This window comes from Musca domestica, unplaced genomic scaffold, assembly GCF_030504385.1.
Source record: "Musca domestica strain aabys unplaced genomic scaffold, Musca_domestica.polishedcontigs.V.1.1 36, whole genome shotgun sequence".
Taxonomy (NCBI): domain Eukaryota; kingdom Metazoa; phylum Arthropoda; class Insecta; order Diptera; family Muscidae; genus Musca; species Musca domestica.
In genome coordinates this window covers 2,587,587-2,603,580 of record NW_026712318.1, presented here as the reverse complement: position 1 = coordinate 2,603,580, position 15,994 = coordinate 2,587,587, and the positions used below count along the sequence as shown (strand labels likewise).

Here is a 15,994-nt window from a genome sequence, read left to right as displayed (position 1 = left end):
GAAATCTTAATCCGAAAATTGCTTAAAGTGTGGAAGAGGCAGCAACATGTCCGCTCTATTTTGGTTTTTTTTCCGATGACAATATTTATTAAGCCGATACACTTGTCTCTACTTCCTACCATTTTGCATTTTTTTTTTAGTTTGCTATACATACATACATACACATATTTGTTGTTCAATAATGGCTTTGTGTTACTCACCGAGCTTTCAAAAAGAAAAAAAAAAACAATAGGCGTCCAGATGCAAATGTAGCTTTGGTCAAGTCAATGTAGAACACATGCACAGACCCAATGATTCTTTCCACTTTTTTTACGATTGAAAATAATGAATGATTTCTATATGTATTTTTTTTTAATCACTGGCATACACGTTGAAAAAAAATCTGAAAGAAAAAAATACAAGAAAGTAATCACAAAATAATTGACGGAATCATTCAATGTTGGTATAAAATTTACTGCTTAAGGCATACTTTATTTGAGTTTATGCGATGTTCATAGAAATATGAACATAATTTTTACATTAGTTTAATCTAAACTATCGGACAAAATAAAGTGCAAAAGACGAAAAAATATTTTAGTACATGAAAAAATTTTTTTTGGTTTTTTTATAAATTCAAATTAAACCACATTTATTTAAGTCATAGTGTATAGTATATAAAAAATATAAAACGATTTTTGGTAGTTCATTCAGAAACAGAAAAAAACATAATTTCACCTCGTATTAGAGTTAGACAAAATAAAGTGCAAATTCATTTTATGTTTTAATAAAAATATATTTTAATATTATTTAGTACTTTGTCGCTCGACCTTTGTTGTCTATCACTGCTTTAAGCCGTTTTGGCATACTTCGGACCAAATTTTTTAAAGTGTTACTCGGAATTTTTTTCCATTCTCTTAGCATTGCTTCCCAGAATGTTGTAACGTTTGTTCGCGATTCCATCGGTATTTTGGTATCTAAAATGGCCCATAGATGTTCGATGGGGTTAAGATCTGGGCTCTGAAGGGGGCCATTCCATAACTTCCATAGATTTTTCTTGAAAAAATTGTTTTGCCGTTCGGCTAGTATGTTTAGGATCGTTATCCTGCTGAAAAATAAACGATCCCAATTGCATTTCTCGTGCACTTTCTTCGATATTTTCACTCAAAATCTTTACGTAGTCTTTTCCTGTCATTCTGCAATCAATTTTTACTAGGCGACCGACTCCCGTTGTAGAGAAGCACCCCCATACCATAAGGTTACCTCCACCATGTTTAACTGTATGAATAAGATTCTTCGGCCTCATCCTTTCTGAGGGTTCGCACCATACCCGCTTCCTCCTTTTCTCATTCTTCAATTCAAATTTGGATTCGTCTGTCCAAATAACTCTATCCCAAAAGGTTTCTGGCATATTTATGTACTTTTTGGCGAACAAAAGTCTTTTTTTTATATTTGCGGCGCGCAGTAGTGGTTTTTTCTTTGCGAAGAAGCTTCTCATACCTCTTTCATTAATTCTTCTCTGAACCGTTCTTGATGAGACACTCAAATTTAAATCTTCTTTTATAATTCTACAGGATACTGATGGATTTTTCTTCACTTCCATTGCAATGTGGCCCTCATCCAATTTAGAGGTACCGCGCTTCCTTCCACAAAGATATTTACAGCTATCATTAGATCCAACACTTTTATATTTTTCATATATTTTTCTTGCACCTGACACCGAAATTTTATATTTTTTTGAAAAATTCGCATAAGTCATGCCTTCTGATCGATCCTGAACCAGCAGGTCCTTTACGTCCTTCGACAAAGGTCTCATGATTTTTTTTTTAATTTCTGGAAATAGCGGTTTATTTTTATTATTTTTTTGCTATTATATACTTGCTAACACATTTTGCATATGCCCAAGAGAATATTATTGATCTTACCACATAAATTTAAACGATATTTTTTATAAATTTCTTGTAATTACTACAATATGCACTTTATTTTATCACTTGTAAAATCGAACTGTCACCTTAATGTGAACTGCAGACACTCAACATAATGATTTAGCGGGATTTTTGTTTTGAGAAAAAGACGAGAAGAGAGTACTGTTATAATAAGCACAACAAAATCAAATTTGCTTTTGATAAGAGAAAAAAATTAGAGAATACTATAGTTGCAGTTTGTTTGCATTTTATTTTGTCCGATAGTGTATACATAGACAATGCTCGATCATAAAATATTGCCCAAGTGATAATGCACTCAGCCGACAGAAGACAAGTGGAGGTTGTTCTAAAAATAAGATACCCTAAGATTAATATTGTAGCTTAGCTCTTAAGAAAAATATTTAACCAAATAAAATCAGAATTGAAATAGCACCCTAACGAAGCGGTCGTGTTTCTTTTCTCACTAAATATTGCTCCAGTCGAGCCGAAAACGGAATAGAATTGACAATCGAAGAGGGAGATTGGACTCTATTCATTTTCATTCATGAAACTACATCCAAAGAATAAGGTTGTTCTTTCTTTTCTCATTCATTGGTCCTTCGAAAAATAAAGAATCGACGACCTAAAATAAAATTGGTTTGAGTTATCCCCCACCAGTGCACACTAGGTCAAATGACCACTTTTTTCTGTGTGAAATTAATTACAACTAAAATATTGTACTATTTCAAACTAAAATGAAGGCAAGCGTTAAAGAAAGTGTAAAATCAGTAAATTAAACAAAAAATACATGACTTAGCATACATAAACCAGGCTTTTCCGCCAATTTTTTAAATAGTCATAGTGATAAATGTAGGTTCTCGAGTTGTTTTAGAATACATTGTGCAATCAGTTTGATCTTTGACACAAGTTATTAACCGATCTACCACAACTGCATTTTAAAATACCAGCAGTCATCTCCCCCTCCTCCTTAAAATTAGTCACATAATCACCATCTTGAGTAAGTAATGAGAAAAGTACTATAATTTCAGTTTCTTAATCTACTTTCGCGGCGTAATGCATTATATTGGTCCTTTTTAAAATTATTTTCTAAAAAAAAGCTAATGTCTCATCTGCAGAAAATAAAATTGGCTTTGTATTGGTTTCATCACATATCTTTCTTATTTTTGAGGGCCTAGTTGGGCATGCTAAACTTTCTTTTAGAACGATGTTGCTGCTGCACGTAGTAGTAAGTTTGTTTCGTTGTTTATTGAGTTTGAAAGCTCGAATGCTTCTTTTCTTTTTCCATATTCACTTTTGTTGCAAAATTGAGCTTTTGGGTGACCAACAGCCGAAAAATTGACTTTTGCAGTTTGCTTTTTAATTTCGAAATTAATTTTATCCGTAAGCCAAACACAGTTCTCCAATCTAAATTTGTCAGCATTCTTCCCAATTTTTTTCCATATTTTTTGTATTTTGTTGTCCACGAAAAATATCTGCTCGCCAAATCTGAAGAAAACCTGCGGGCCAAAGATGAACAATTCGAAGAAAAACATCGAGTTCAGAATGATCAAGTGCGACATCTGAAAACGAAGTTAAAGAAAGTCAATGAAAAATTGGCTAGCTCGGAAAGAGCGCGACGAGTCTTCGAAGCTGAGAAAGATGACCTGTCCAAGCAACTAGCAAGTGTAAGAAAGGAAGATAATGCTATTAATCTAAAACAGATTTGATGTTTAGAAGGAAATATTGTGAAGTGCTTCCCGCCGGCAAGTCCTCATTTTGAGGAACGGGAAGAAGAAGAACATTCTGGTGTCGTGTCAGCGCTGACATATAGAAAACCATTTCGGGAGGAACCTCTAATTATTATTAAAAACCAATCGGTGCAATGGCAAAGAGGACGACCGTTTTGTAAGAAAAGTAATAAATAGTCTTATTGCAGAAGAGGAAAAAGAAGCCGCCACGCACAGAAGCTCCAAAAATTGTCGACGAATGTGGTAAATTAGCAGGAAAAGAATGCATCGATGAAGTAGAAAAAGCCAAAGAAATGTCTCTGGTTCCGCATGTATATTACCACCACCACAAACCACCAATAACTTTAAGAACGGAAGACGACAAAGTAGAGCGTACCAGGGAGCCAATGGACATCCTTTCCGACGTGAATGATGGCGGTCTGCATCGATGGACGATTAATGCGGTATGGAGAATGCAGCCGGCAGATAAAGGTGGTGGCATTGGCAAGAAGAACTGGACAAAGAAATGGAGTCGTTTCCTGGAAGCAGTTACTTAATAGAATATTTAGATTAGATTGTTTGAGCATATATAGTTAGTTTCCTTTTCGTACTTCTATATTTAAATATTTTATAGTATACGTTTATTCAACTTTATAAAAATACAGTCCACTATTAACATACACATTTAAGCCGCCCGGGAGAATGTACAAAATACTTTGTACATACTTTTGAGTGCGATCTAGGCGCTGGGAAAATGTAGCAATAAAAGGCAAATGTTCTAAAATTAAATATTTCCCAGCCGCCATAAAATATCACATGTGAAGAATTCGGTGATCTTGTGCGCTGACGCACACGATAATGTGAGAGATAATAAAGGTTATGACCCATATCGATGCGCTCAATAGATGCACAAGACGACTTGAATGAGATGTCAAGCAGCCCTGCTCCTGTTCTCCATTCAGTATTAGAATAGATAAGAACAATTGTATGGCTGCGACTAGGTTAAGTTAGATTAGTTTCAGTAAAATTAGAATTTAATCTACAGCCAAACCATTCGGTTGGTTTTCTATTCTCACTCAGCAAAAAATCTCCTGCAAAGCATCATTTTAGACAGATGACTTCAAAGACAAAAATATTCTACATGAAATTTCACTTAAAGTCACGAGAAGAATAAAATCTCCATTTCCATTGGATATCAAGTAAATATATGTTCCAAAAATATTTCCTAATTTATTTTGAAGAAATTCTTTTTCTCGGCCTTTTTTCGAGTTGATGCATTAAAAGTAACAACAAACTACGTTTTTCGTAGAAAGTGTCAAAAGAAGAAATATTCTAGACAAAATTTCAATATAAATTTCAGAATAAATCTCATCGCAAGGTTTAATAGTTTTTAACGAAAAATACCTTCCAAATTTTTATATTACAAGGGTTAATTGTGTGTTGATGGTTTTTACTGCTAATTTCCATTCCAGGTGAAAATCGCCCCTAATTCTGCATTTTTTGAAAAGGGTTTAAAAGGAAAAAATATGCTAGATCAACATTTAATGTTGGTCATAACTCCTTAACTATTGACATTTCGAGATTTTAGCTACGTTTTGTGATCAGATATTTAAAGAAGAAAAGGTAGAAAAACTCTAAGTTCGGCCGGGCCACCATTTGGAATGAACTTGGCAATTCTCAAAAAAACAATAAAATCCGTTAAAAATTCTCCTAAAATCTTAAAAATACCGAATGTAGCTGTTATATTAGGGTCTATACGACGACATGGACCTGCATAGGTTACTTTTTGCCATAAGCCATTACAATATTCAAATGCGGAACTTGAAAAAAAAATAGGTGAATAATTTAGCTAAAATCATCAAAATACCGAATATCGGAAGGTACCGTTATTTGGCGGCTATACGAAGACTTGGATCTGCACAGAAAGTTTTCTGTCTTTGGCTGTAGTATCCATTACGAACTTCAAATACCAAATTTAAAACAATTCCGGTGAATAATGTCGCTAAAATCATCAAAATACCGAATTTTGGGAGGTACCGTTATATGGGGGCTATACCAAAACGTGAACCTACCATTTTCAATACCAAAAGTCCTGCAGACATAATATACATTTAAGTAAAATTGTATCAATCTACTTCAATTCGTTCGAAAGCTGGAGTGAGTGGCATTAAAATAAATGCCGAATATTATCGCGGACATATTCTGGAGGGTGCCTTGGGCACGCAAACATTTTGGCCGCTGACTTTGGACATTCCAACGGGACACAGCACCATCGCACGCGCCACCCAAGAATGGTTACAAAATGAGGTTCCTCGCTTCATTTCAAGCGCACAATTACCACCAAAATCTCCGCATACCAATCCGTTGGACTATTCTGTGTCTGGAGTGTTTTTCGGAAAGCAAGGTTGGCACTAAAAACAGCCAAAGTGTCGATCACCTCAAGCAAGCGCTTCGCCGGGAATGGGCCAAAATACAGCAGAACAACATTCGGGCAGCGTGTGACGGTTTCATTGGCCATTTGAAGGCCACAATTTGTGCCAAAGGTAACCAAATCGAACATTCCGACATTTTTTGTTTTCAATTACTAAAATTTGAAAAAAAAATCAAAACTTATGGGGTTTGACATTGTTGCAGTTTTTTTATTTCATCCTGTATTTATGAATTCCTGAAGTTTAGGTAGTATGTATATGGTTTAGGATGTAAAATTTTCTGACAAATAAAGGGGATTTTTGAAAAACATTTTGAAAAAGTTCCAAAAAAGACCTCTTTGGTGAATCGCTTGAGGGTCAAGACTTTTGACCAAACTAATGCTCGTATTGTTATCTGCAATATTGCCATAGACACTATATAACTAAAATAGACGGATTTCATTAAGTCTTAATACGAAAATTTAAAAAAAATGTAGTAGAGAGGGGTATGTCCCCCCCCCCTCTCTATATTTAGGTTAATTTGCGTTAAGTTACTTTCAAAACGCCGATACACATGTCCTTCCCCTTTTTACCTCTACTTTCCGTTGAATTTTCCCTGTGATTCAATATTTTCGTCCGTCAAACATAATACACCTCCAGTTAGTGGTGTTTCCAATCTTTGCAGCACTTCTCCTGAATCGTAGGTTTATTCCATGTTTTTTTTTTTTGTTTTTCGAAAGGGGGGGGGGGACTTAATGTGGGTCTAGTCCTGTGTCGTATGGCATGAGATATGATAAAGGTTTTGTTTTTCAGTTTGAACTGTTCTCGTTTCTGACGAACTGATCTTGTGGCCATTGCAGTCGAATAAATACACAATAAAGAATATTTTGTGATGAGACCTGAGGCTACATACTCCAAATGTTTGAAATTTCAAGGTCCTAGGCATAGTTTCGACCTGGAGATATCAGGAGACAAAGGAGAGTAACACTCCCCACCAAAAAAAAAATGGTCCCTGTTATCCCCCTTGGACACATTTATAATGGAGTTCAAAAAAGAAGTCTCTCAGTGTGTGTTGTAGACATCATGGCCTGTATGTATGTATGTAAGTACATATCCAGGCCGGTACGAACATATATCCGAACATTTTGCATCCTATTTTCGCTGCCTGTATTGTTATTGTATCGAAATGCTGTGGCATGACAGGCAGTCTGGTTGGATGGGTGGTTGGGTGACTGGTTGGCTGTCGAAGTTGAATGGTGGTGGTGGGTCGGTCCGTCGGTATGGATGAAAATCTAAACAACGTTACAAAGGCAAAGTTTGACAAACGGCTAAGCAAATGCGCCAAATCTCCCATCCCATCCAAATCCCTCGTCTACCTTCTCTTCCCCACCCCCAACCATTAATGGGTTGCAGCCAGCCAGCAGCCGCCACCAATTGTAAAACTATGGCGTTTCTAATGTTTTTCTATATACAAATGTATATACATATGTATGCATGTATGTGTGTGTGAGTGTGCATGCGTATGTATATATTTGGTAGATTATGTATACACTACAAGCGGACAAGTTATGTACAATACATAAATGGAAAATATCAATTCACTGATTTTGGAATTAATTGGTAAAGGAACTGATATATTTATACCCTACACCACATAGTGGTAAGGGTATTATGTCTTTGTGCATTTGTTTGTAACATGGAGAAGGAAACGAGATAGACCCATAGTTACTTTTGAGAACCTTCATAGAATCACTTTCTGAGTCGATTTATGCATGTCAGTCCGTCTGTCCGTCCGTCCGTCCGTCTGTCCATGTATTCTTGTGAACAAAATGCAGGTCGCATTTATTATCCGATTGAGATGAAATTTTCCAAACAATATTTTTTTGGCCCAAGGACGAACCCTATTGAAATTGGTAAGAATCGGATCAAATTTAGATATAGCTCCCATATATATCTTCATCCGATTTCGGGTTAAATGTGCACCAAATATCCACTATCAGTCCAAATTACCTGAATTTTGGCACACCCAACCGAGTTCGGCCTAGAAGCAAGTATATCAAATTTGGAGAAAATCGGTTCAGATATAGCTATAGCTCCCATATATATCTTTCATCCGATTTGATCTTTAAGTCCCTCACATTCCTACTATGCACTCCACAACCGTGATATTTGGTACCAGGTATTAGATGGAGCACAGAAATAGCTGTTTTAAATTTTATCGCAATCGATTCAGATTTGGATATAGCTCCCATATATATCTTCATCCGATTTCGGGTTAATTGACCACCAAATGGTCAATATCAGCCCAAATGGCCCGAATTTTGGCACATGTGACCGAGATTAGCCTTAAAGCAAATACAACAAATTTGGAGAAAATCGGTTCAGAAACAGCTATAGCTCCCATATATATGTTTTATCCGATTTGGTGTTTAAGCCTCTCACATTCGTAATATGCACTCCACAAGAATGATATTTGATACCAGATATAAGATACAGCCCAGAAATAGCTGTTTGTAATTTTATCGAAATCGGTTCAGATTTGGATATAGCTCCCATATATATCTTCATCCGATATCGGGTTAATTGTGCACCAAATATCCACTATCAGTCCAAATTACCTGAATTTTGGCACACCCAACCGAGTTCGGCCTAGAAGCAAGTATATCAAATTTGGAGAAAATCGGTTCAGATATAGCTATAGCTCCCATATATATCTTTCATCCGATTTGATCTTTAAGTCCCTCACATTCCTACTATGCACTCCACAACCGTGATATTTGGTACCAGGTATTAGATGGAGCACAGAAATAGCTGTTTTAAATTTTATCGCAATCGGTTCAGATTTGGATATAGCTCCCATATATATCTTCATCCGATTTCGGGTTAATTGACCACCAAATGGTCAATATCAGCCCAAATGGCCCGAATTTTGGCACATGTGACCGAGATTAGCCTTAAAGCAAATACAACAAATTTGGAGAAAATCGGTTCAGAAACAGCTATAGCTCCCATATATATGTTTTATCCGATTTGGTGTTTAAGCCTCTCACATTCGTAATATGCACTCCACAAGAATGATATTTGATACCAGATATAAGATACAGCCCAGAAATAGCTGTTTGTAATTTTATCGAAATCGGTTCAGATTTGGATATAGCTCCCATATATATCTTCATCCGATATCGGGTTAATTGTGCACCAAATGGCCGATATAAGTCCAAATGGACTGAATTTTAGTACATCGGACCAAATTCAGCCTAGAAGCAAGTACATCAAATTTAGTGAAAATCGGTTCAGATATAGATATAGCAACCATATATATGTTTCATCCGATTTCAGGTCAATTGTGCACTAAATGGTCAATATCAGCCCAAATCACCTGAATTTTCGTACATAAGACCGAATTCAGTCTAGAAGCTAATACGTCAAATTTGGAGAAACCCGGTTCAGAGATAGCTATAGTTCGTAAAATGCACGATGGAATTAGATAGATTTTGTACCAAATATCTCTGAAATGCCCTGTATAAACCTTTTTACGAGAGCTCTACTAAATATGCATAGTGGTGTAGGGTATCATATAGTCGGCCCCGCCCAACTTTTGAGCTTTCCTTACTGGTTTTTTTATGAAATTATAGGATTACGGTTCCATGAAATCCTTGCATATAAGGTCATATGGTGCCTTTGGCAATATTGCAGATAACAATGCGAGGATGTTCTGGAGGGTTTATTAAAGCCTTGGGCATGCAAACATTTTGGCCGCAGACCCTGGACAGGACTCAGCATTATCGCATTCACCACACGCCACCCAAGAATGATTATAAAATGAGGTTCCTCGCTTAATTTCCAGCGCACAATGGCCACCAAAATCTCCGGATACCAATCCGTTGGACTATTCTATGTCTGGAGTATTTTGGAAAGCAAGGTTGGCCCTAAAAAATACCAAAGTGTCGATCACCTCAAGCAAGCGTTTCGCCGGAAATGGGCCAAAATACAGCAGAACAACATTCGGGCAGCGTGTGACGGTTTCATTGGCAGTTTGAAGGCCATAACTCCTGCTAAAGGTAACTAAAGGTAAGAAAGCTAAACGTATTCAAAAATTTGATGTAATTTTCGACATTTTTTGCTTTCATTTAATAAAATTAAAAAAAAAAATTAATCTCCAAGGAAAAGATTTATTTTGCTACGAGAAAAAAAGTGTGGCAATGCGTATCAGTTATTGCGGGAATATACAATACCCATACACACGCACACATACGACGCATATAACGAAGATGTATACTTTTGGTATATACAAAATACACTTGTCTAGCCTTTGTTGAAATTCCATACTAAAATCTAAACATTTTGAACTTTGGAATATTTCAGCGGACTCCCCCCCCCACTCCCCTTAACCACTTCTTCGAAAATCGGCCAGTTTCACAAAAGCGCCCTCCTTTCCCCCTCCCCCCCACCTTCTATGCTCTTGAATTGTTTGCCACAAATTTGTCCAATCCATCTTTAATAGTGGCGGATATATTTGGCAAATGCCATGGTCGTCGGGTTGAAGAGCAAGAACAGCTCTGTCTCTCTTGTTGCAGATGACTCTCACTCTATCCCTCTCTCTTTCGTTATGTTCATATATTTATATATGTATATATATTTATGTACTGAATTGCATTTTCCAGTGGGTGGGTCGGTCGGTGACTTTCGAGGGTGGTCTTGGGGCTAACAATGTTTTGTTCATAGCAACAACAATAAGAGTGAAACAACAACAACAAGCTTCGACGCCACGCCACCAATGCAAATACAACAACAATTAATTACACATACACATTTTCAAATTAACCAGGTTTGGGCCCTCCGAACTATTCTCTAATCAATAATTTGTTTAAAAGAAAAAACCTCCACACCAATAATAATATGTCAATACTGAAACTTCTAATCAGTTTCTAAATCACCTGAAAGAATGGGAAAGATTTAGTCATTTTCGTACAATTATAGAACACATTTCCCAAATCATATCCTCATATCTCAATTCCAGACTGCAACAGAGACCTGAATATGAAATTTGAGGATTCCAGCGCTATCTCTTCACCCAATCTCAAATTTAGTACCATTTATTTACAGGGTGAGATAAAAAACTGAGATAATCAAACGCCAGAATTTTTACATTTTTTTTTTTAAATTTTATTAAAAAAAAATATCGGAAATAGCAACAAATTTTAGAATAAGTTTAGATTCGTTCGAATTGATCACCTTTGGCACGAATTATGACCTTGTTATTATGTTAATTTGTAATCAAGCTACAGGCCCGATCCTCACGAAATTGAAAATGGAGGTGAGGTTAGGGTCACAATAGAAGCCGGTTGTTTTTGGAGATGATCGCAAAAAACTAAAAGGCTGAAATGGACCAAAAACCGAAAAAATGATTTTCGACGATCGACACGGAATTTTGCATGGAGTTTGAGATTAGAGCTGGGCAGAAGCCTAGCAATTTAGCGGATAAAATAAACCATAACTTTTACCAAAAAAAAAAAAAAAAAAAACGGAAAATTTCGAATATTTTTAATGCCGACAAAATCACAAAAGGTTACTTCTGACCATTACAGAGATGCTGATAGCCAGGATATCGCATATTTAGCGAAATAGGTACAATCTGTAAGCCAATAAAGTTGATGTTAGTTATTCCGCTTATAAATCAAGAACCGCTGGACAGATTTCGACAATTTTCACCAATTTGCTATGACCTGTTGCCAGAAAAGGATGAAACCTATGTGGTAGACGTCTGCGTTGGAAATTTCAAAAACTTATAATATACTTGTTCATATTGCCATTTATTTCAAGCGGTATGTCAAAGTAGTTTTTCTCTTCAATACAGCATCAACATGTTTTGCATTTGTACTCGACAAATGTGTTTTATATTTTTAATAATTTTTACATATCCACGTAAATACGCATCAATCAACACATCATTAGAAATAATTGGATTTCAGGCTCTTCTCGATTTTTACAACAAGTGTTTAAAAGCACAATTTTGTTTCTAAGCAGACCTAATCATACAACTATGACCTTTCCATCTTGACACTTCATTTCTGGCAGAAAAAAAATAAACAAATCAGTTTAATTACTATGGAATTCAGTCAGCAGTTCCTACCTCTTTCACTTTGCACATCTTTTTAGATCTTTTCGCCAAATAATTTCATATATACTTTCACATCATATATTTCCACCTTTGCTTCATCCCACTGGAGACACGCCTCTGCAACTTGCATGGTAATGAAACTACACCAGATAATTTGATACGTTTGCTAATTATTCTAATTTTTTTCCTTTTAAAACAATTATTGATCTTTACCTCTGACCTTGCTGTAATAATGTTTTGTTTTTGTTCTGGTCTCTTTTGTTACGACCCAGAACATGTTTTACGTGTTCCCTTTTAACCTTAGCTTGAACTATCAAAAGTGATCAGACTGTACAGTACAGATATAAATATTGTAAACTTTTGCTTGGTACTGAAAAAATGCAATTTTGTTGGATAAGTTTATTATACTCTACAACACTATGTGTTGGGGGTATTATAAGTTTGATTGGGCCAAAAATTATGTAACACCACGAAATATTGGTTTCCCATATAGGAAAGTATATATGGATCTTCCTATCTCGCCGAGCTGAGTCGATCTAGCTATGTATGTCCGTCCGTCCGTCTGTCCGTCTGTCCATGTTAATTTGTAATCACTCTACAGGTCGCAATTATGGCCCGATCTTTACGAAATTTAGAATGGAGGTGGGGCTAGGGTCAGAATAGAACCCTATTTCTTTTGGAGATGATCGCCAAATGTTTAGGTGTTGAAATGGACCAAATACTGAAAAAATGACGGATTTTGCAGTAGCTCTACAGGTCACAATTATAGACCAATCGAGGCGGAATTTCGCATGTAGCTAGAGTTTAGGGCGGGGAAGAAGCCTACCAATTTGGGTGGTCATCGGATAATATTTAGCGGTAAAATAGGCCATATCTTTTTTGTTGAAAAAAATCAAAATTTTTCATTAAACCGCGGATATTTTAAATCCCGGCGAAATCACAAAGCCATGACAAGGTTACTTCTGATCTTTACATAGATGTTAAGATCCAAAAAATCGAATCTATAGCAAATATATGCGATATATATGTCTATCAAAGAAGATATGCTTGAAAGATCTCTTATATGTCGAGAACGGCTGAACTGATTTCGACAGTTCTCATTAATTCAGAATGGCCTCTTGGCAGAAAAGAAAAAAACGTCTAAAAAATCGCATAAAAATATCTCTCTAAAGATGAAAATATTGATTTTGTAAAATTTTCTCATATTTTTTCAATTTTGTCATATTTTTGGCATATTTTCATTTTGAATTAAACATTTGGTAATATTTCTACAGCTAACAAAACTAAGTAGTTAGGATATCAGGATTTCATATTCAGATCGCATTTATGGCCCGATCCTTACGAAATTTTGCATGGGGATAAGATGAGTGTCAGAATAGAAGCCTACCCTTTTTGGAGATGATATTTAGGGGTTGAAATGGACCAAAAAACTACAAAATTATCAGCAGGTCGTAATTATCACCCGATCCTCACACACATTTAAATGGGGGTTACCGGACATTGCAAAAGCTAAGCAGTTTTGGATGGCCATCCAAAAATATTCCATGTGTGAAACAGTTTGCCAACTTTTGTAGACAAAATACGAAAATGTCCATTCCAGTGACTTTTTGGAGAATTCACAAATACAGGAAAGACGCACTTCTGACTATTTCGTTAACGTTGATTTCGTTAAGGAATGTAGTCAAATTTCTGTATCTCATATAAATGTGTTTCAGTCAAAAACCAATAATAAATGTTAATATTTTGCCACTTCTGAGAGGTTATAGGTCTTTGGGAAATATTGATTCCAGATCTAGGAAGACAATTTAATTACCAATAAATTGGAAATGAGCAAATTAGTTTAAGTTGCTATTATTTGAAAATTAGAGAACGAAACCTGATGGTTTTCTTTTATTATTTGTCACAATATCTTGTGGAATTTTTTCGAGTATCTCGCCTATATAAACTGTATCGTTTATTATAGTGTTGTAGGGTATTCAACGGTCGGCCCCGCTCGACTGTAGCCTTTGCTTACTTGTTTCATCGATAAAATAGAAATAATACTATTTACCAAAACTTCTATATAATCCGATCGCAAAAAAAAAAAAAATAGTCGAAAAGTGGTTTAAACTTTTGAGCAAAAATAGTACAAAACCAAATGTCCTTTGGTTGTCCATTATCGATAAGCGCACAATCATTCTTGTAGTTTTGACGTCTCTTTTCTTATACCTTCGAAAATTTGCTATGGTCTACATCAAAAAATCCAAAAGTACTTCCTTTTTGTATTAACCTTCAAAGCGGAAAGTTCATAATCTGCCAGAGTAACCAAACTAAATCCGTTTGCATCCCAATACTTCTACTAAGATAAAGCTAAATTTAAATCAGGTTTGTGTTATCCCTTAGCATGTTTTTGGATTCTTTGATTATTATTGAATAATTAAGTTTTAAACAGGGTAAATTACGTACATGCTAGAATCCAAGCATAGATCAGACCTAAGCAAGAAAATTCAGTTGGCTGATATACCCACACCATCAATTTTCGGAGTGTAAAATACGTTTCAAGTGACCAGGATAAGGATTTTTACATTGAGATCGGGACCTCTCTCTTTGTGGCGGGGCGAAGCCGCTAACAAAAGTCCTCAATCTGGAGTAAATTATGTAATTAAATCCCCATACAAATTGTGGAAAGTGGTTGCATATAAAGTTTGAAGCTTAATTGAGGTCCATCCTCCTAAAATCCTCCTGACCCAATCTGGACACACCTTTAAATCGGCATTTCACAGTCATTTTTAGATTGGAAACCAAGTGATGTTTGTTTTTTTTTTTTTTTTTTTTTTTGAGGAAACCCCGAAAAAATTACAAAGAATTGTATTTCCGCATAATTCGATTTAATATTGGTGCTATAAAACACTCTGAATCTAATCGGACCTAGTAAATAATGCTTAATTTCGGCAGAATCCTAAAATCATATAAAAATGGTATTATAAAATAACCATAAAACACATCTATGGTCCATAGAAAATTTCTACAAAGAAAATTATTTTCCACACCAATATCTATTTCCATCTTTGAAACCCGATTTTTGTTTTTTTTTTTTACGAAAATAGGTCAAAAATCATTTAATATTGAATACTTCCCTCTTTAGTATCTATGAATTTCATTATGCTCCATCTCTCTATACTAAAGGGTGATTTTTTTGAGGTTAGGATTTTAATGCATTAGTATTTGACAGATCACGTGGGATTTCAGACATGGTGTCAAAGAGAAAGATGCTCAGTATGCTTTGACATTTCATCATGAATAGACTTACTAACGAGCACAACTTCGAATTTTCAGTGAATGGGCCCTAGAAAAGTTGGCAGAAAATCCGCTTTTTTATCGACAAATTTTGTTCAGCGATGAGGCTCATTTCTGGTTGAATGGCTACGTAAATAAGCAAAATTGCCGCATTTGGAGTGAAGAGCAACCAGAAGCCGTTCAAGAACTTCCCATGCATCCCGAAAAATGCACTGTTTGGTGTGGTTTGTACGCTGGTGGAATCATTGGACCGTATTTTTTCAAAAATGCTGTTGGGCGCAACGTTACGGTGAATGGCGATCGCTATCGTTCGATGCTAACAAACTTTTTGTTGCCAAAAATGGAAGAACTGAACTTGGTTGACATGTGGTTTCAACAAGATGGCGCTACATGCCACACAGCTCGCGATTCTATGGCCATTTTGAGGGAATACTTCGGAGAACAATTCATCTCAAAAAATGGACCGGTAAGTTGGCCACCAAGATCATGCGATTTGACGCCTTTAGACTATTTTTTGTGGGGCTACGTCAAGTCTAAAGTCTACAGAAATAAGCCAGCAACTATTCCAGCTTTGGAAGA

At 35.8% G+C, this 15,994-nt stretch overlaps 1 protein-coding gene across 1 annotated transcript in view; it reads right to left on the bottom strand.

Annotated features, from left to right (window-relative positions):
• LOC101890266 (AF4/FMR2 family member lilli) overlaps positions 1 to 15,994 on the bottom strand; it is a 126,444-nt gene that overhangs the window by 88,108 nt on the left and 22,342 nt on the right. Inside the window, exon 3 of the mRNA XM_059125937.1 lies at positions 201 to 382. The gene's annotated coding sequence lies outside the window, so the exon portion shown is untranslated. The remainder of the gene's footprint in view (positions 1 to 200; positions 383 to 15,994) is intronic.